Source organism: Giraffa tippelskirchi, chromosome 2, assembly GCF_054371585.1.
Source record: "Giraffa tippelskirchi isolate mGirTip1 chromosome 2, T2T-mGirTip1v1.2.pri, whole genome shotgun sequence".
Taxonomy (NCBI): Eukaryota; Metazoa; Chordata; class Mammalia; order Artiodactyla; family Giraffidae; genus Giraffa; species Giraffa tippelskirchi.
This window is the reverse complement of record NC_137276.1, coordinates 57,600,224-57,622,208: the sequence shown is the minus strand read 5'-3', so window position 1 is coordinate 57,622,208 and position 21,985 is coordinate 57,600,224. Positions and strand designations below refer to the sequence as shown.

Here is a 21,985-nt window from a genome sequence, read left to right as displayed (position 1 = left end):
AGTTTGTCCAGCAGCAAACACTTCAGCAAAAGGTCCCAAGTCCCAGCCTGTCTCAGATTTAGGTGTACTAACATAGAATGTTCTCTAAAATTTGATGAGGTGAACATGAAAGTAAAAATCCCCAAATATAGGCTTCCCTGATGGCTCAGCTGGTAAAGAATCTGCATGCAATGTGGGAGACCTGGATTCAATCCCTGGGTTGGGAAGATCTGGAGAAGGGAACATCTACCCACTCTAGTATTCTGGCTTGGAGAATTCCACGGACTGTATAGTCCATGGGATTACAAAGAGTTGTACAGGACTTGAGTGACTTTCACTTTCCATATATTATTACGTTCCATGTATACACATTTGTGTCTGAATTTATATTAGGAACTGCATAGACAAGGAGCTGGAAGAGTCTACCAAAATGAGGGAACTGGACTGGAATCTAGCCAAGCTGGCCTCTTGCTGGATATGCCAAAGATTCTTACTAAGCCCAAAGGAGGGGCCAGCCACTGAGAGCAGGGCTCCAAGGCACACCCAGTTACACTGCAGTCTATATTGGAATTGTGCTGCAGGTGGCACCATTTACATAAAATACTTCTGCAGTGGGGCGACCTAAAGTTGTAGTACTGGCAGCCCTGTACATTCTTGCACACTGGATTATCTTTTAATATTTTGACAGTTTGATGATGAAAAAAATTACCTTGTTATTTTTGTTATTTTTTATGAGTGAAGTTGAGTTTTATTTGCCTATTCAAATACTTTTTTTTCTATTTTCCCTCTTTCCTTTATGTATTCTGATTATTAATATGATGTTAATATCAGCAAGGAGCTCAAACCAGTCAATCCTAAAGGAAATCAACCCAGAATATTCAATGGAAGGACTGATGCTGAAGCTGAAGCTCCAGTGCTTTGGCCACCTGATGTGAAGAGCCGACTCATTGGGAAAGACCCTGATGCTGGGAAAGATTGAGGACAAGAGGAGAAGGGGGCGGCAGAGGATGAGATGGTTGGATGGCATCTCTGACTCAGTGAAAACCATATATTTTCAGAGAAGATACATTTGATTAGATCAGGAAACTGCAGATCCCAGGTTGGAAGGCAGGTGGACTTGATTCTAAAATTCATGCTCTGAAGCATCATCAGGCCCCAGGTAAGTAACTAGGTACTGAGGAAATCTGGAGGGAGGTGGAGGTAGAAGAGGGCAAATTGGGTCTTTGGAGGCTCAGAGTGGCAAGTTTTTAAGTTAGGGAAAGACGACCCATAACTGCCTGCATAGTTCAAGTGCTGTAATGTGCGAAGTCATCCTTTCCTCTCATGCTTCCGCCCTGGCAGTTACCACCAAGATCCACAGTTGAACCCTCACTCAGAGTATGATGCTCGGAGAAGTCAGGGTCACACAGAAATGTGGGGACTTGCTCCCAGGATACCCATGCACCCATTGGCAATACTGCAGGATATGTGTGGCCTCCCAGGCTGGCCTGTTGTGGTGATAAAAGGGGGTAGGGGGCATCTGGCAGGGCTTGCTCCCCCAGCCCACACCCAAAGGTAAGGGGCCAAGGCAAACGGTTAGTGGGAGCTGGCCATCTCTCTGGAGGTGCAGCGGAGGAGAGGGACTGCCGAGCTGGAAGGGGCTCAGTGGCTGGGAGGGTCAGAGTCCACAAAAGCTTCCTTGTCTTCATGTCTCTGGGCAGACAACACTGGTTCCAGAAAGGTCTCAGCCCTGCGGGGGCCAGGCCACCCCTCCTCCACACAGATGGAGCAGGGCTGCTAGCCCATAGCCACACAAGTTACAGGCGGAAAGAATGAACCAGTGGAGTATGGGTATAGATGCCTCTGTAGGGGATAGAAGGTGCAGGGGACCTAACAAGGTGAGATTTAAGAAGTCTTTTGTGTTTTGTTTTTGTTTAAAACTCTATCCCCTTTCTGGCAAACAGTCCCAAATCCCCCCAGGTAGGGGAAGATGTAGGAAGGTAGGGAAATCTGCTGTGTACAGGCCTAATGTTAACCAGTATGCCATCAGTAATTGTAGTCCTAAATGCCGACACTCACTGATGCTGACATTCATTGATTCCGACTTTATGTCAAGTACCATTCCAAGCACTGTGAGCTTGTCTTTCAGTTCATCCTGGCTGGTGCTGTATGAGCAGGGTTCTGTGGTTATCCCAGAAGTTGGTAAGGGCAGTTTCCCACCCAGTGTTTTTTGAAGTGTGATTAATCCACATTTAAAAGTGGGGGAGACCAGCTTAAAGGTACCCCACCTGCTTAGTTTTGAGATATTTTTTATGCAGATTCACATTGCTCAGCGTCAATTCAGTCCATTGTCAAAGCGATAGACATTTCCCAACAATGTGTTCATTTATGACGCCAGGGTCCTGTGGGTTTGGCGGGTAGGGAGTCATCTGGCATTTCCCCCAGCTCTATGAGAACCTTGTTATCACTGTTCTCTGGGGGCAATGATCTCACTTTGTTCCTCAAGACTGGAGCTGGGATAAAATATAAACTAAGGACACTCTGTGTACTGATGTGGGTTCTCGGACACTTTACTCAGCAGAAAGTGATAAGAGGCCAGATGAGAAACACAGGCAAAGCTTGACTCGGACTCGGACTTGTGCTGCAGCAGAAGGGAGTGAAAACAAGTAACAGGTGTCCTTGCTTGCTCCCCGAGGGAGGGGGAGCTGGTCTTTTAAATGCGGTGAGGGGAGGGGCGGATCGTAAGTTGTATTAGAAGAGTGGCTTAGGTGGTGTGCCCACCCCCTCGGTGGTGCAGTGGGCAGGGCTCACGCACAGCCTCCTGCTTTTGTTTCTGACACCTCCTAAAAGGCTGTTGGGTTTATAGTCTTTTTGTATCTTGTTTTTGATTCGCCCCAACTGCAAGATGCAGTTATTTTCATAGTTTTATTTGTATTCCATTGTATTTATATTTATTTGTATTCCATTGCTCCAGGAGACATTTGTCCAGGTGCAAACACTGCAGTAAAGGTCCAAGGTCAAGTCAGTTGGCTGACTATTCAAAGCATTTTGGAGTTAGAATCCATCAAAAGAGGAGTTCAACCACTGACTCTGCCCTTACTGGTTGCGTAGCCTTAGGTAAGTCACAACGGCCTCACCAGCAAAGAGGGGGTAACAGTAAGAAGTGAGAATCCCCTCGCTTGCTTCTGAGAAGCTTTCCTGGGCTGGTCACTGTTGTTTCCTCACCTTATTTATCTGTAGGTTGGGAGTTTGCTGAGGGTGGAAAAGGTGCGAGCAATGCACAGGCTGGCAGAGGCCCTCAGATGAAGTTCAGGGTTTTCAGGTGTTACCAAGCCTGAGCTCGAACTGCTCGTAGCAGGGCAGGCCAGGCCAGTAAATCGAGAGTCGAGTTGTTGGGGCAAGGAATATTGACTGTATTCAGAAAGCTGCAGGCTGAGAAGATGGTGGACTAGTTTCCCAAAGAACCATCTTGCCCAGGTTTGGATGCTGGTTTCTTTCATGGAACAAAGAGGGGGAGGCCAGGCTGTCAAGTGAAAAAGGAGATAAGTTGTTGCAAATATTTCCTGGCTCTGGCCAGACTCTGGAAGGGTTGTGTTAATTTCTTCTTTCCTGAAGCCATTCACAGATGGGCCTGGTTAGGATGTTTCCTGTGAGTTGAAACAAAAATATTTTAGCATAGTGCTCAGGCATGTGAGGCAGGGTTCTCAGAGATGGGCTATTATGTATACTTTCAGTTGGTGGTCCTGAACCTTTTTGGCATTAGGGACCGGTTTCATAGAAGACAATTTTTCCACGGACATTGGTGGTGGTGGTGGGGGGAGATGCTTGGGGCAGGCTGTATGGTGAGCATTGGTTCAGACCGAAATGTGAGCAATGAAGGGGGCGATTCAGGCAGTAACTTGAGCCAGCAACAGGGATCAGTGGGGAGCAGCAGATGCTTGGCTAATTTGCCTGCCCCTCACCTCCTGCCATGCAGCCTGGTTCTTAACAGGGGTTGGGGACCCCTACTTTAAGGTATAGACAACATGCCTCTAGTGATTAAATTGTAGAAAAAGCAATGGAATACAGAGGTAAAAGTAAACAGATCTAATATGGAGTCAGATTTGCTCTTCCCTATTACACAGGGAGTCAGGAAAGTCAACTCCAGACCAAGCAAGGGCCAGCAGCTGACTCTGCTTCCTGAAGTAGGTGCAGAGTTAAGGCCTCATCAAGGAAGCCTTTGAACATGAGTGGGGTTCTTCTTTTCTCTTTCTTTTTAATTGGACAATTGCTATATACAGCGTTGTGTTTCTGCTGTACCACAAAGTGAATCAGCTATATGTATACATATATCCCCTCCCTTTTGAACCTCCCTCTCCCACTCCACCCCACAAGTAGGGTTTTTCTAAGCAGTATGTACTGTGTGCCATGGAAATTGGTGGGGTGTAGACAGGTGACAGGAGAAGGGGAGTCATAAGTCTGGGGGAATGTTTGGCCAGGTTATTGAGGGCCTTGAATGCTACTCTAGGAGAGTCACCCTTGATGCTGTAGGCAGAGGTGCTGGCAGGGATTTTGGCTGAAGGATGACTCAATCATGCCAACCCCCTTCTTTTTTAAAAAATCTTTTTCTTTTGAAATAAGTGTAAACTTACAAAAATTATACAGTGAGTTCTCGAATATTCGTCACCAGCTTCCCCAGATATTAACATCTTACAAACTATAGTAGAATTATCAAAGTCAGGAGGTTAACATTAACACAATACTATTAAATAAGCTGTTGGGGCAGTCAGAGAGCGCAGGTTGAAAAAGGATTTCCGACACAGAGCATTTCAGAAGGGAATGAGTTTAGTAAGAACAAAGATGGTTGGATGGCATCACTGACTCAATGGACATGGGTTTGGATGGACTCCGGGAGTTGGTGATGGACAGGGAGGCCTGGCATGCTGCGGTTCATGGGGTCACAAAGAGTCGGACACGACTGAGCGACTGAACTGAACCGAAGAACAAAGAGCTGAGATAATATGGGCACTGCGAGCACAGCGGGCTGACCTCCTGACAGACCAGGGAGAATTGACAGTTTTCGTGGGTTAATAGCTAATGTTTATAGCCTCAAAGAAAATTCCAGCTGGAAAGTTGGCGTTAGGTGATTGGTTGGGGTGCTATAGAATGTTTACTGGAGTGGGCATCTTTGCTTAATTGCTTAATTCAGGAAGCTTGTTAGTGATGATCAGGGACTTTTGGCAATGGTTACAAAGGGACTCAGCTTCGGAGGTGACCTTGGTTCTGGACTCCACTTCTGTGGCCTTGGTGCAAGGCCTCGAAGCTGTGGCCTTGCGGGGTGGGACTACAGACTTTATTCAGATGTTGCCAGTTGTCTCACTGATGTTCTTTTTCTGGCACAGGATGCAGTCCCGGATCCCACATTGACTCAGTTGTCTTATCTCTTTAGGCTCCTTTAATCTAGAGCAACAGCTCCTCAGTCTTTTTTTTTTTTTTTAATCTCTCATAACTTTGACAGTTTAAGAGTTTTGGCTAGTTATTTTTGTCCTTCATTACCTTGACACTTCTGAAGAATACTGGCTAATTATTCTGTAGAATGTCCCTCAACTTGAGTTTTTCATGAAGACTTTGAGGTCACGCATTTTTGGTGAGAATCTCATACGAGTGATGCTGTGTTGGGCTTCCCTTGTGGCTCAGCTGGTAAAGAATCTGCCTGCAGTGCAGGAGACGTGGGTTCGATCCCTGGGTTGGGAAGATCCCCTGGAGAAGGGAAAGGCTACCTACTCCAGTGTTCTGGCCTGGAGAATTCCATGGAATGTTTAGTCCACGGGGTCACAAAGAGTTGGACACAACTGAGTGACTTTCACTTTCTTTCTAGTAAGTCACATCAGAAGTCACATAGGATATTGCTCTGTCTCATTACTGGTGATGTTAACTTTGAAAGATGATGTTGTAAAGGTGATGTCTATCAGGTTTCTCCATTGCAAAATTTCTGCTTTCCCTTTTGTAATAAATGAATATCTTGTGGGGAGGTCACTGTTATACCCATCCTCAACCTGGTGGAGGGAGCCTTTCTCCCAGTCCCTCTGGGCTGAGGATTATCTTTTCAGGCTCTGATAGGGCTAAAACTGACCTATCTCCTTAATTTGGTTCTTCTGATGGCTATCCCTTTCCATGATACAAGCCTCATAGACAGTTGGTGGGAATGTAAATTTGTACAGCTTTCGTGGAGGTCCATTTGCTAGTTTCCACAACAATTTTAAATGTGTATACTCTTTAACTTTACAATTGCACTTAGATAATGAAACACATGTACACAGAAGGCATATGGTGTACTAAGGAGAAGTTAAAGTGAACAAATTTCCCTTTTCTCCATTTTTGATGATAGCCTTTCTGACACGTGGGCTTCCCTGATACCTCACTTGGTAAAGAATCCTCCTGCAATGCAGGAGACCCCGGTTCGATTCCTGGGTCAGGAAGAGCCCCTGGAGAAGGCATAAGCTACCCACTCCAGTATTCTTGGGCTTCCCTTGTGGCTCACCTGGTAAAGAATCCTCCTGCAATGTGGGAGACTTGGATTCAATCCCTGGGTTGGGAAGATCTCCTGGAGAAGGGAAAGGCTACCCACTGCAATATTCTGGCCTGGAGAATTCCATGGACTACAGTCCATGGGGGTCGCAAAGAGTTGGACACGACTAAGCGACTTTCACTCATTCTGACACGTGCGAGATGGTATCGCAGTGTGATTTGATTTGCGTTTCTCTTGGACTTTCCTGGAGATCCAGTCGCTAAGACTCCACACTTCCATTGTAGGGGGCACAGTTTTGATCCTTGGTCACAGAAGTTAGGCATGGTATGTGCATGCACACTAAGTTGCTTCAGTCATGTCCAACTGAAGTGTATTCACTATTTGCAATCCTATGGACTGTAGCCCACCAGGCTCCTCTGTCCATGGGATTCTCCAGGTAAGCATACTGGAGTGGGTTGCTGTGCCCTCCTCCAGGGGATCTTCCTGACCCAGGGTTCTAATCCATATCTCCTGTGGCTCCTGCATTGCAGGCGGATTCTTTACCACATGGTGCAGCATCCCCCCTCCACCCCGGCCCAAATCTGATTTGCATTTCCCTGATGAAATGTGTCTATTGACTGTCTGTATGTCTTCTTTGGAAAAATGCCTGTCTAGATATGCCCATTTTAAAATCAGTTTGTTTGTTTGGTTTTTTGTTTGTTTTTACTGTTGAGTTGTATGAGTTCTTTATATATTTTGGATATTAGCATCTTATCAGGGACCTTCTTGGTGGTACAGTGGATAGGAATCTGCCTGCCAGTGCAGGAGACACATGTTCAGTCCCTGGTCTGGGAAGATTCCACATGTGGTGGAGCAACTAAGCCCGTGAACCACAGCTGCTGAGCCTGTGCTCTAGAACCTGTGAGCCACAACTACTGTGGCCACGTGCTGCAGCTACTGAAGCCCGTGTGCCTATAGCCTGTGCTCTGCAACAAAAGAAGCCACCACAACGAGAAACCTGAGTACCACAACAAAGAATAGCCCCACTTGCCAAACTAGAGAAAGTCTGTCTAAAGCAGTGAAGACCCAGTGCAGCCAAAAATAAATAAATAATAATTTTTTAAAAAGGCATTGTATACACACACACAAGTAAAAAAATATATATATATCAGATATATCATTTGCAAATATCTACTCCCAGTTGGTATGGGCTTCCCTGGTGGCTCAAACAGTAAAGAATCCACTTGCAATTCAGGAGACCTGAGTTGGGAAGATCCCCTGGAGAAGGTCATGGCAACTCCAGTATTCTTGCCTGGAGAATCCCCATGGCCAGAGGAGCCTGGCAGGCTACAGTCCATGGGGTCACAAAGAGTTGGACATGGTTGAGCAACTAAGCACTGCACAGTTGGTAGGTGGCCTTTTCATTTTGTTGATAGTCTCCTTCACTGTGCAAAAGCTTTTTAGTTTGATATAGTCCTGTTTGTTTATTTTTGTTTATTTTGCCTGAGACATATCGAAAAAGGATATTACCAATACAGATGTCAAAGAACTTTTGCCTGTTTTCTTCTAGAAGTTTATAGTTTCAGGTCTTACTATAATTCTTTAATCCATTTTGAATTCATTTTTGTGCATGGTTTGAGAGAGTAGTCCAGTTTGATTCTTTTGCATGTAGCTGTTTGGTTTTCCTAACATCATGTTAATGAGGTTTTCTTCCCCCATTGTATATTCTTGCCTCCTTCAGCGTAGATTGTTTGGATTCATTTCTAGGCTCTATTCACTTCCCTTTATCTATGTGTTTGTTTTTGTTCCAGTACCACACTGTTTGATTACTATAGCTTTGTAGTATAATTTGAAATCACGGAGCATATTACCTTCAGCTTTGTTCTTCTTTGTCAAGGTTATTTTGGCTATTCAGGGTCTTTCGTGTTTCTATACAAATTTTAGATTTGTTCTAGTTCTGTGAAAAATGTTCTTGGCATTTTGATAAGGATTGCATTGAATCTGTAGCCACTATGGAAAACAGTATAGAGATTCCTCAAAATATTAAAAATATAATTACCATATGATCCAGCAATTCCACTCCTGGGTAGTTATCCAAAGAAAACAAAAACATATGTATTCCTGCATTCATTACAGCATTATTTACAACAACCAATATATGAAAGCAACCTAATTCTAAGTGAAAGTCACTCAGTTGTGTCCGACTCTTTGTGACCCCATGGACTAACAGTCCATGGAATTCTCCAGGCCAGAATACTGGAGTGAGTAGATTCCCTTCTCCAGGGGATCTTCCCAACCCAGGGATCGAACCCAAGTCTCCTACATTGCAGGCGATTCTTTACCAGCTGAGCCATGAGGGAAGCCCAGAAAGCAACCTAAGTGTCCACTAATAGATGATGATGTGTGTATGTGCATATATATATATATATATGCACACAAAATGGAATATTAGTCATAAAAAGAATGAAATCTTGCCATTTGTGACAACATGGTCCACCTGGATGGTATTATGCTTAATGAAAGAAATTAGAGAAAGACAAATACTGTATATAATTTCACGTATATGTGGAATCTAAAAACAAATGAACAAACATAGCAAAATGGAAGCAGAATTATAGATACAGAAAGCAAAAAGGTGGTTACCAGAGGGGATGGAGGTTGGGAGAGGAAAAAAATAGGTGAGAAAGATTAAGTACAAACTTTGAGTTGGAAAATAAATGAATGACAGATATGAAATGTATAGAGTAGGGAATTAGAGTCGATTATGTAATATCTTTGCATGGTGACAGATGATCATTTTGAAATGTATAGACATATCAAATCACCAAGTTAAGTAACAGGAGCTAAGACAGTGTTGTAGATCAATGATACTTCGAAAAATCCAATCACACAAACTCATAAAAAAAGAGATCAGATGTGTGGGTGGTTAGAGGGGGAAGTGGATGAAGGCCGTCAAAAGGCACAAACTCCCAATTATAAGATAAATAAGTACTAAGGTTGTAACGTACAAAATGATAAATATAGTTAACACATTAACACTGCTGTATGTTATATATTGTATGAAAGTTGTTCAGAGAGTAAATCCTATGAGTTCTCATTAAGGAAGAATTTTTCTCTATTAATTTTGAATCTATATGAGATGATGGATGGTCACTAAACTTATTGCAATAATCATTTTGTGATGTATATAAGTCAAATCATTATGACATGCACCTTAAACTTACACAGTGCTGTATGTCAATAAAACTGTAAGTAAATAAATTAAATGAATGGATTCTCTCTATGTACGCCAGCATGGAATTACTTGCAAGATTTACTGTTGAATAAAGAAAGCAAGCTGCAGAAAAATGTGCCTAATACAACCTCATCACAAACCAAGGTACATCTGTGAATCTGTATGCATGTATATTATATACTATTTATACTGTATATAACTGATATCTAGAAAAAATGCACAGTCAGATGCTAAAGGTGCAGTCACTGTTATACACAGGAATTAGGATGAGAGTGAAGGTACTAATTAACTGGGAACTTTGTGTTAGACATTTCTCATTGTTGAATGATTTGATGTGTAACAGAAAACACGGGATATATTTGTAATGGCAGTAACAACTCCCGTTGCAGCCCCACTCCTCCTTGTCCAGGAAAGGAAACTGAGGCCCAGAGAAAGGGCCTTGCCCAAGTCTAGCTAGGAGTTTAGCAGCGGGATGAAAAGTAGATGAGAAGGCAAGGCTGGTAGGGACCAGAGGTGAGTAGACGACAGCCAGCTGGGGAGACCATGTAGAAAATGTACTGTTAAGGGAGAAAAGGGGCTGGGCCCTGCCTCCCCAAACTCTGAAAGCTCCGTGGTCCTTGAGAAAGTGGAGAGCAGAGTTCTGGGCCCCAGCATAGGACACAGATCCTGAGTGTGAAGGACCTGGCGGAGGTGGCCATGATGTTGACTGAGGAAATGATGCTGAGGACAATCTAACTGCAGCTGAGGGTGAAGAGACACAGGGAGTGAGTGCCAGAGAGCAGGCTGGAACAGCCCAGGACCCACTAATTCCACCTTCACTGCCCCCATTTTATGAATGGGACTGAGAACAGATAAGAAACCTACCCAAGGTCACACTGGACTCCAAAGCCCGTTCCTCACTGTGGATGTGCCTCTGGATATGAAAAGTGCATTTTACTAAGAGTTGATCCCCAAACTAGCATATGACACTTACCTAGGCCTTGAACATCCTTTAAAAAAAGTCACACTTAAATTGTGAATTTTTGCAACCAAAATTTGAACATCACTGAACTTGGCCAAGAAGGAACAAAAACAGAACAGAAACGAAAAAAGAGGAAGGAAGACAAAAAAGAAGGTATATTCAAGTGTTGATATTTTATCTCTGGAATAATTCTGCTTTAACTCTGTTCCCTGGGACCAACGAATAGATGAGTGGAGAATTCTAAACTGTTCCAACCTAGAAAAAATGCAGTCAGCTGCTAAAGGTGCAATCCAAAAGTCTGCAAATTTTATTCCTTTGTAAATCTAAAATACATTGAAATTTTTGTGTGTTGTGCTGAAGCTTAAATGGGGGACTGAAGTTTCATGTTTCTGACTGAGGTATAAATTTAGTTTGAAAACAGATGTTCCAATAATTGCTTTCTCCTCAGGGTGACTACTTGAGCCTGAATTTCCAGTTTGCCCTGATAAAGAAGAGAGGATCCTGTAGGGAATTCTGCTGGGCTGATGGCCTGAACAAAGGTTAGTAGGTGGGAATATGTACTTTTGGGTCAATGTTAGTGAAGAAATTTGCCTGAACGGGCAGAAATACTGATTTAGAATTGATAAGAGGTAAATTCTGTTGTGTGGGGCAAGGTTAGATTAGAATTTTTAGAAGAGACAGAGAATTTAATTTTAAATAATTGCTACTCTTGTGGATCTATTTTGTTGTGGTTGATCTGTATACCTTCATCAGAAAAAAATGTGTATATGTCAGATCTCAAAACCGAGGGACATATGTGAGCTACCATGGTCATAGGAATTAACTCGCTGATTAAGGAATGTTGCTTGTCACCCGTTTCTACAAGACTCAAATCATTAAATGCCACTTCAGTTATTGATGTATAGCACACTCTGGAAAGAATTCAGGGTGAAGCTCAAGAATGAGGCACTCTGTGCTCTGGGGAAACTGGCAGAATGGGCCCTCAGATAGTTAGATATTTTCAGGAGAAGTTTTTATGAACCCAAATTCTTGCATCAGCCCATGCTTAGAAAAGCACAAAAGCACGAAAATCACTAGCTGAGATATCTGATCCTTGTGACTGACAGCAACCTTCTGCAGAGATGTGTCCCTAATTGCACATACTCCTTCTCCAAAATCACATACCTCTTTCAGAGCAGTTCTTCAAAGTAGTCTGAGGGACTATCTCCTGGGCTATAGTTCTCACTAAGACACTGAATAATCTCAACTCACAGCTCTTATGTTGTATACGTATATTAGTTAAGCTGAAAAACAAAACAAAACAACCTTGAGAACTGGCCTGGAAGTTAGGACCCAAGGTAGCTGTTTCCCAGCTCTGCTGCTGTTTGCTGTGTGTGCTTGGGTAGTTAGCTCACCCTTTCTGGGCATTAGGGTCAGTCCCCTTTTGCAAAATGAAGTGGTGGGTGAAAGGAACTGTAGTGATGGCAGCTCCTTCCTGCTCACAAGACTTAGGAAAGCAACCTTGTTGGCAAGCTGGCTGTCTGCATTCCATGCTCAGTTGTTCACTTTGGAGGAAGATGTAGTTGAAGGCAGTCACATTGCCTTGTGCTCAGAGCCTAGGCCAGAGGAAGGCATGCCCATCCTGGCTGCATCAGGGGCTGAAGGCAGAGCTGGGTGATGGTTAAGAGCTGGGGGAGTCAGAGAAACATGGTTTCCAGTCTCAGTTCTGCCTCTTTCTAGATGAGAGATCTCTGGTAACTTGCTGTCTCTGACCTGAGTGTTAAATGAGGATGTTAATATAACTGTGTCCTCTTGGGATTTGTTGAGAGAATCAGATGAGATGTGTATAAATGCCTAGAATAGGGCTGGGCACATATTATATATTCAATCAATGTTAACTATTATTTGATTTTTTAAATAATTTTTAGAAATTTATATATATTTGGCCATGTCAGGTCTCAGTTGTGGCAGACTCTCTAGTTGTGATATGCAGCTTCAGCAGTTGCAGCCCTCAGCCTCTCTAGTTATGTTGCTTGCACTCCGGAATGCATGGGCTCAGTAGTTGTGGCATGTGGGCTTAGTTGCTCTGCAGCATGTGGGATCTTAGTTCCCTAACCAGGGATCTAACCTATGTCCCCTGCATTGCAAGGCAAATTCTTAACCATTGGACCACCAAGGAAGTCCCTATTTCTGTTGTTTTTACTACTCAAAGTCAAATCTTAACTTCTTAACTAATACAGAAATTCTTGGCATGGCATACCAGACAAGTGGCTATCCTCACTCTTCTTGAATACTTCCAGTGAAAGGAAACTCACTATTCCCAGTAAATCGTTTCACTAACCAATAGTGCTTCTGGGATTTCATGGAATTTTAAAGCTGAAAGCTTATGTAAATCTCAAGTTCAACTGCCTCATGAAGAAACCCAAGTTCAAGAGGTAAAAGATTTGCTCAAGGCTGCATGGCTAGTTAGGTGGCAGCGGCTCCTTTCTTCCAGTCTTATTTACTGCATCCATTTTTCTTAGTGCATTTGAGCTCTTTGGTACTGTATCCATCCATGCCCCCCCACTCTCCCCACAGAACAATTCCTGGAGGCCCCAGGCTGTCTGCTGAGTCTTTTTGGATCCCAAATAATGATTCACTAACTCATCCCTGGAACCAGGGATGAAAACCTCTATTTTAGAACTTCTAAATGAAGAAGGCTGAGTTCCCCTTGCTACATTTTAGGAGGCAATCCCCTCCCTCCACCCAAGTGTCACAGGGATGATTCAGCTTCACCCCATTCCTAGACACAGCCCTTTCTTCTGCCCAGCTCTCACTAGTTCCCCTTGCCTCTTAACCTCCATCCTGATGCTGTTTAAAAAATGCCTGGTTTCACAGGCCCTGAAGGCCAATGGCCATTTCCCTACCTGCTCCACCTAGTCTGGCAGTATCTTCACACCAGAAGTGGTACTCCTGGGGATAGTTAGAGTTGACAAGGATTTGGATCTATTTTCACCACAGTGATTATAGAAAAATAGCATGTGTACCTGCTCAGGCGAGGGGTCGGGCCACCCCTAGAAGCCCTCAGTGCCACTGACTTGACCTTGGATGTTGCTCCCTAGCCACATCAACCCTCCCACCCAGCTCACTGGCTCTGTGCTCCTGAGCTGGCCTTCCCCTTCCACCTCTTGAATTAACTCCTATGATGAGAAATCAGAAAGCATCATTGCAATCTTTACAAGGCCCAAGCTTCAGTGGTTTCAGAGGAGGCCTCTCTAACCAGTTCCTGGTTAGACTCATGTTCAGATGGAAAACATATTTTCCCTCTAGATGCCAATTCAAAGGGACATTTTGAAGCAGCGGAGAGTGATACGGCAATTCTAACATATCTGGTGGTTAGCCAGCAAGACCAGATTTCATGTAAAACTTGCCTCTGAGGCAGGGGTGACGTCCCCCTTTTCTCCCTGGAGCAGTTGTACGTCTGAAGACAGCAGAGATTGATCCCCTAAAAAGTTCTTCGAGGCGCTAATCCTTTTTATTAATTTTTGGCTGTGCTGGGTCTTCATTGCTGACTTTTTCTCTAGTTGTGGAGAGCGAGGAGGGCTCCTCTCTAGTTGTGGTGCGTGGCCTTCTCATTGCAGGGGCTTCTCTTGTGGAGAATGGGCTCTCAGGCACATGGGCTTCAGTAGTTGCTGCACATGGGCTCAGTAGTTGCGGCTCTCGGGCTGCAGAGTGCAGGCTCAGTGGTCGTGGCACACAGGCTTAGTTGCCCCATGGCATGTAGGATCTTGCTGGATCAGGGATCGAACCTGTGTCTCCTGTATTGCAAGGCAGATTTTTAAACACTAGACTATGAGGAACCCAGAGACTCTAATCCTGTTAGTAGTTTTGTATATTAAAACAAAACTATTAAAAGGATTTAATGGTAGACTAGCTTCCGTGGTAGCTCAGAGGGTAAGGAATCTGCCTGCAATGCAGGAGACCTGGGTTCGATCCCTGGGTCGGGAAGATCTCCTGGAGAAGGGAATGGCAACCCACTCTAGTATTCTTGCCTGGAAAATCCAATGGACAGAGGAGCCTGGTGGGCTACAGTCCATAGGGTTGCAAAGAGTTGGACACAACTAAGCGACTAACACACACACATATGTGGTAGATTGTTTCCTTCAGTGTTTTTCATTTGGGTTGTGATCTAATTTGCAGTATAGCTTTATCTGTAGTAGCTGTGACAGAAGTGGGTTGCAAAGAGATTTTGTATTTGCTTGTGCCAGAGATCCCAGGATATATCACTCAATCAGGGTCATTTGCAGTTTTCTGAATTGTGACTTCCTGAACCGTGGTTAGGATTTTGGGAGGAGAAATCTCTTCCTTGTTTGAGCCTAGGCTGATGGAGACGGGTTTTGTTATTGGGTGAATATTTTACAAATTTCCGTTTGCATTATTCTTTCATGATAATTCAAACTCACACTTTCAGATTATTTAAGCCAATCCTACCACTCCACTTTGGGGCCCAGCAGAGTATCAGCTCAGATGTTTAGTCTTATTCTCTCACTTAAGCTTACTTTGTTTTTTGCTTGTGGAAGTCAGTTACTTCCTTGAAAGCTCATCCATGCATTTAAAAGATTCTTGTTACAGTTTGTCTGGATATTTAGTGGAAGGATTGTAGAATTATCTATTCTGTTAAATGCCAAGAACCAAGAATCCCCTAATATCCTTATAAATACTCTCTTCTGTTTTAAAAGGCAATATGGATTGCTTGCTTGAGGTGGAAATCAAGTAATTTCTACACAAGGATTTAGATGATGGAGTCCATTTTTAAATATGTATTTCACAGAGCAATGTATTTCACCATGAATACACTATTGCTGCATCTGTAATTTACCAATTACAAACCAATTGGTTTGTAACCAACAGGCTACAAACACACATGTAACAAACATAGGTTTTGGAGTCACAGGGGTCTTGGTTTGATTCCTGGTTCTACCACTCACTAGCTCTGATTGTTAACAAGCTACTTAATTTCATTAGGCCTCAGTTTTGTAACTGGAAATATGGGATGGCAGGACAAACCTCTTAAGGATTAAAGTGAGGATTAAGTGAAGGAATGCAAACAAGGCTCTAAGGATAGTGCCTGGCCACCCAGTGACTGTTCAATGAATGTTTCTCTTCTTGTTATTAACATAGAAGTCATTCTGTGGGATTCCTGCAAATTCAAAGGATATAATGGGATTACACAAGGAATGCCTGTCTCTGGCCTACAGTGTGTGTGTGTGTTTAATACATACATTATTGTAAGTTTTACTGATATTAATCATGTATATTTACAAAATACATTTACAGATAGTATAAAATACACAGTTGTCTTTCCTACAAATCCGATATAGTTGATTTTCCTCCCAGGATGCTCTGAATCCATAGTCAAACCATGGGTGCATTTCAACCATGATTTGACAAATGAAGTTGCATCTCCTTAGGCTGCTCTTTTCCTAATAAATGGATTGTCTTACATATGATAAGCTCTAACTGATAAATTCAATCTTGTACAAACTATGTTCATTGAACTACATCCTCTTTCATCCTGGGCTCTAGTCATTCAGACTTTGAAGTTTAATCTGCATTATTAATATTTTCTCCTTGACTTTCTTAAATCTAGATAAGCAACAAAACAATAAATCAACCAATATAGCATTCACCAATTTCCTTGGTGTACATGTTCCTGCTGTGGACTGTTTTAAGCTACCAACAGGACATTACCAACCACCAAGCAGAGAAGAGACACACAGCACACTATTACATAGTGTTTCCACTGTAAAGATATGATGAAATGAAATCCGTATTTTATGGCAAGACAAGAAACACAAACATAAAAATTTTCTTTACCTGTTGGGGTCTCCTCCCTCCTCCTTACTTTGTGTTGTATGATGCATTAAGCAGAACTCCTGAGGAGACAACATTCTTCCTTTTTTAAAAAATTTTTCCTTCTATATTTTTTAAAGTATGAAAGTATGATAACACATTTACAGGAGACTTTGAAAATACAGAACAAGTTACATATAGTTCCACTACTTATTACAGTTATATTTTAGTAGATAAATTAAGATTTTTTAGTTGGAGTTTCAATATCAAACTTTCATAAATTAATAGAATGAATAGACAGAAAAGTAGAAGGATGTAGTAGACCTGAAAAGCATTATGAACCAATTCAACATAATTAAGATTTATATAATTTTCACACAATAGGAGGATACAAATTCTATTCAAGTTCCCATAGACTATAAACCAGGAGACACTGCAACATATCCAGGGACATAAAACAAGGTGCAAAAATTTCATAGTCTAAAGGTATTGAAATCATACAGAGTCTGTTCTCTTGTCACTGTGGAATTATCTTAAAAATCAATATCAAAAGATATTTGAAAATAGCCCATGTATTTTCAAGTGCAATGTCATAGTTAACAAGAGAGATCTTTGACTTAGTCATTGAAAACCTCAATAAAATTAAAGACTGCAAAAACACAAAGGGTGATTACAGAGAAGAAAGCATTTACATGAGAAATTAATATTAAAGATACTTTAAAAGCCCCATGTATTGGAAATTAAGTGTCCACTTTAAATGATGGTATATCTAAGAAGCCATAACAAGGAAAATTAGAAAATATTTGTAACTGATTAAAAATGAAAAGACAATTTATCAGAACTTGTTGCATGCAGCTGAAGCTGCTCAATGCAACTAAATACAATGTGGACTCTCAAATAAAGTATAAAAACAAATAATGGACACTAGCATAAAATTTTGTGAAATTTGAACAAAATCTGTACTTTAGTTAATAATATCTAGTGTGTTTTGCAACAGGCATTACAGGATGCCAGGACAATACTAAATGTATTTCAAAATGGAAATTTCGTAATATATTTATTTTCAGTTTCCTAGGAAATGTTCTGTAATATTCAGAACATAAGCCCAGCCAATTCTTAAGCTTTGCAGATGTTAAATCTTCATAAATGCTATAAATACCCCTTTTCAGTGTACATATGCAACATATTATTGCTGTATCTTTAACCAATGGCAAGAACATCCCCTAGGCCTGCAGATGTTTACAGTATTTGTACATTGCTATGGATACAATATCAAAGGCAGGCGCCAGTAACATGAACAGGATGTAGGGGTTTAGGGCCTCTAACAACAGTGATGGAAAATATTCTCACTCTTAATGCATCTTTCTTGGATAATATTTGTAAAATATTTGGGAGGTGAGCCATGCTGTTGAGAGCATTACTTTGGCGGTTCATCCAGCAGTGCTGACAGGAAGCTTGGTGAAATATCAAGGAGTCAGAGACCTAGGTCTGCCACCAGATTGATCATATGACATTGGTGGTTACCTTCCTTTGTAGGCACTTCATTTCTCCCAGTGTAAAATGAGTGTGTGTGTGTGTGTGTGGGGGGGGGTGTCTTTCTGAAGATTTCTGCAATCCCTTACAACATTCTGATTATCTTGTTCAGTTACTAAGTTGTGTTTGACTTTGCAACCCCATGGACTGCAGCATGCTAGGCTCCTCTGTACCTAACATTCCAGGTTCCTATGCAGTATTGTTTTTTATAGCATTCGACTTTACTTTAACCACCACCAGACACGTCCACAACTGAGCGTCATTTCCACTTTGGCCCAGCTGCTTCGTTCTTTCTGGAGCTATTTGTAATTGCCCTCTGCTCTTCCTCAGTTGGGAAAGATTGAAGGCAGGAGGAGAAGGGAACGACAGAGGATGAGATGGTTAGATGGCATCACCAACTCAATGGACATGAGTCTGGGTAAACTCTGGGAGTTGGTGATGGACAGGGAGGCCTGGCGTGCTGTGGTTCATGGGGTCACAAAGAGTCGGACATGACTGAGCGACTGAACTGAACTTCCCCAGTAATATATCGGATACCTTCCAACCTGGTGGGTGTGGGGTGGAGGGGTATCTTATCTTCCAGTGTCATATCTTTTTGCTTTTTCATACAGTTCATGGGGTTCTTCTGGCAAGAATAGTGGAGTGGGTTGCTATTTCCTCCTCCAGTGGACCACATTTGTCAGAACTCTTCACTCTGACCTGTCTGTCTTGGGTGTCCCTGCTCAGCGTGGCTCATGGCTGCATTGAGTTACACAAGCCCCTTCACCACAAGGCTGTGATTCATGAAGAGATTCTGATTGGGAGTGGATCACAAACATCATTTGATCTCATTCCCTGTGTAGTTAAATGCTTCTAGCGAAGCTAAATGAAGTTAAGACAGCTTTTTGCAGGCATCCAAGATGAGCTATCCTAGCTGGCCAGCCTGTACTTCCTTTTTCTATTGTTTCCTGTCTTGCTCACAAATCTTGTAGGTTCCAGTTGTCTTCCACACTGTCTTAGGGATGAATTTTTTTTTTCCCCTTCCAAGGGAGCAACAAGAATGTGGGCAACTCAGCAATCTTTTGGTAAATAGTCAAGAATTAAATGAAAATTAGATTAAGTTACCAAACTCACAGTTCTGGGAGTTCTTCTCAAGATGCCAAAGTTTAGTAGCAATTGACATATAGCAACATGACTGGGTATTTAAGTCCTCTGTGTGTGTGTGTATACACATATATATAACTTTTCATTTAAGTCAGAAATACTTGCTCACGAAACAACAATGTACATTTTTTAAGAACAGGCACAGCAAACAAGTTGGAAATGTTGCCTGGATGTGGGGGCTGCAGGGGTGTTGGGGATAAAAGGAAATAAGAAGGGAGTAGACATTGGCGGAGCCTGGTGGGCTGCCGTCTATGGGGTCGCACAGGGTCGGACACGACTGAAGCGACTTAGCAGCAGCAGCAGCAGCAGACATTGGGATTCAAAGACATGAAATTTATCCAAGGTATCACTAATATAGCTAGTAAGTACTAGGTGACAGTTTGAAGAGAGCTGTCACTCAAAGGCCAAGGGAGCGACATTACACCCTGCTGACTTTTGCTCTTAAGTGGAAACATGCATAACAATTACAGATAGATTGAAATGTGACTTGCTATCTATCAATGACCTAAATCAAATCCCTTATGATTATACAGTGGAAGTGACAAATAGATTCAAGGGATTAGATCTAATAGAGTGCCTGAAGAACCATGGACAGAGGTTCATAACATTGTACAAGAGGCAGTGATCAAAACCATCCCCAAGAAACAGAAATACAAAAAAGCAAAATGGTTGTCTGAGGAGGCCTTACAAACCACTGAGAAAAGAAGAGAAGCAAAAGGCAAAGGAGAAAAGGAAAGATATATCCGTCTGAATGCAGAGTTCCAAAGAATAATAAGGAGAGATAAAAAAACCTTCTTAAGTGAACAGTGCAAAGAAGTGGAGGAAGACAATAGAATGGGCAAGACTAGAGATCTCTTCAAGAAAATGAGACACCAAGGGAACATTTCATATAAAAATGGGCACAATAAATGAATGGTATGGACCTAACAGAAGCAGAAGATATTGAGCAGAGGTGACAAGAATACACAGAAGAACTATACAAAAAAGATCTGAATGACTTGGATAACCATGATGGCGTGACCAGTCACCTAGAGCCGGACATCCTGGAGTGTGAAGTCAAGTGCTCCCTAGGAAGCATCACTACAGACAAAGCTAGTAGAAGTGATGGAATTCCAGCTGAGCTATTTAAATTCCTAAAAGATGATGCTGTTAAAGTGTTGCACTCAGTATGCCAGCAAGTTTGGAAAACTCAGCATTGGCCACAGGACTGGAAAAGGTCAACTTTCATTCCAATCTCAAAGAAGGGCAGTGCCAAAGAATGTTCAAACTACTGTACAATTGCACTTATTTCATATGCTAGCGAGATCATGCTCAAGATCCTCTAAGCTAGGCTTCAACAGTATGTGAACCAGAACTTCCAGATGCACAAGCTGGATTTAGAAAAGGCAGAGGAACCAGAGGTCAAATTGCCAACATCCGTTGGATCATAGAAAAAGCAAGAGAATTTCAGAAAAACATCTACCTTGGCTTCAGTGACTATGCCAAAGCCTTTGACTGTGTGGATCACAACAAACTATGGAAAATTCTTAAAGAGATGGGAATACCAGACCACCTTACCTGCCTCCTGAGAAACATGTATGCAGGAAAAGAAGCAACAGAACCAGACATGGAATAATGGACTGGTTCCAAATTGGGAAAGGAGTACGTCAAGGCTGTATATCGTCACCCTGCTTATTTAACTCCTACGCAGAGTACATCATGTGAAATGCCAGGCTGGATAAAGCACAAACTGGAATCAAGATTGCCAGGAGAAATACCAGTAGACTCATATGCAGATGACACTACCCTTATGGCAGAAAGCAAAGAAGAACTAAAAAACCTCTTTATGAAAGTGAAAGAGGAGAGTGAAACAGCTAGCTTAAAACTCAACATTCAGAAAACAAATGTTTTCTGGTCCCATCACTTCATGGCAAATAGATGGGGAAATAATGGAAACAGTGAAAGATTTTATTTTCTTGGGCTCCAAAATCACTGCAGATGGCAATTGTAGCCATGAAATAAAAGATGCTTGCTCCTTGGAAGAAAAGCTATGACAAACCTAGACAGTGTATCAAAAAGCAGAGACCTTACGTTACTGACCAAGGTCTGCATGGTCAAAGCTGTGGTTTTTCGTATGGATAAACCATAGTAGTCTGTGGCTATCCATAGCAGTCATGTATGGATGTGAGAGTTGAACCATGAAGGCTGAGCACCGAAGAATTGATGCTTCTGAATTGTGGTGTTTGAGAAGACTCTTGAGAGTCCCTTGGACTGCAAGAAGATCAAAGCAGTCAATCCTAAAGGAAATCAACCCTGAATAGTCATTGGAATTACTGATGCTGAAGCTCCAGTACTTTAGCCACCTGATGCAAAGAGCTGACTCACTGGAAAAGACCCTGATGCTGGGAAAGATTGAAGGCAGGAGGAGAAGCAGATGACAGAGGATGAGATGGTTGGATGGCATCACTGACTCGATGGATAGGAGTTTGAGGAAACTCTGGGATATGGTGAAGGACGGGGAAGCCTGGAATGCTGCAGTTCATGGGGTTCCAAAGAGTTGGACACCACTGAGCAACTGAACAACAACAATAATCTATCAGTTCTCTCAGAGGGTTGCTATGTTGTTACCTTTCCCTTGGAAAGTAGAATACTTGCAAGATTCCCTCTTAGGAAGCTTTCTCTTTATCTCTTTTCTCTTTATCAGATTTATCTTTTTGGGTGATTTCATTTCCTAGTAGTAGGAAAGTTAACATTAATGCTACTTGGGTTTTCTGAGGTTGTATCAGTGTGAGTAATTCTAGTTCACTGAGATTTAGACGACTCTAGAGGGTTAAAAAGTGGAAAGTTTTTCAAAATTTAGTTCTTTTTAAAACAAATT

The 21,985-nt window shown here is 42.3% G+C and overlaps 1 protein-coding gene and 1 long non-coding RNA gene across 9 annotated transcripts in view; one reads left to right on the top strand and one right to left on the bottom strand.

The window, feature by feature from the left end:
* LOC145535236 (collectin-43-like) overlaps positions 1–21,985 on the top strand; it is a 174,080-nt gene that overhangs the window by 8,685 nt on the left and 143,410 nt on the right. For 2 of the 8 annotated variants that reach the window (XM_081563591.1, XM_081563566.1), the window contains exons 1-3: positions 2,402–2,631; positions 2,933–3,075; positions 11,090–11,180. The gene's annotated coding sequence lies outside the window, so the exon portion shown is untranslated. Of the gene's footprint in view, positions 1–810; positions 1,139–1,777; positions 1,857–2,401; positions 2,632–2,932; positions 3,076–5,802; positions 5,896–9,738; positions 9,825–11,089; positions 11,181–21,985 lie in introns of those variants that run through there. The other 6 variants (XM_081563617.1, XM_081563585.1, XM_081563577.1 and 3 more) reach the window with 5 other exon arrangements.
* On the bottom strand, positions 2,882–10,771 carry LOC145535297 (uncharacterized). Its single transcript, XR_014075357.1, has 2 exons — positions 8,788–10,771; positions 2,882–4,948 (listed from the first exon to the last, which is right to left on the bottom strand). It is a non-coding gene; the product is annotated as an uncharacterized LOC145535297 (long non-coding RNA).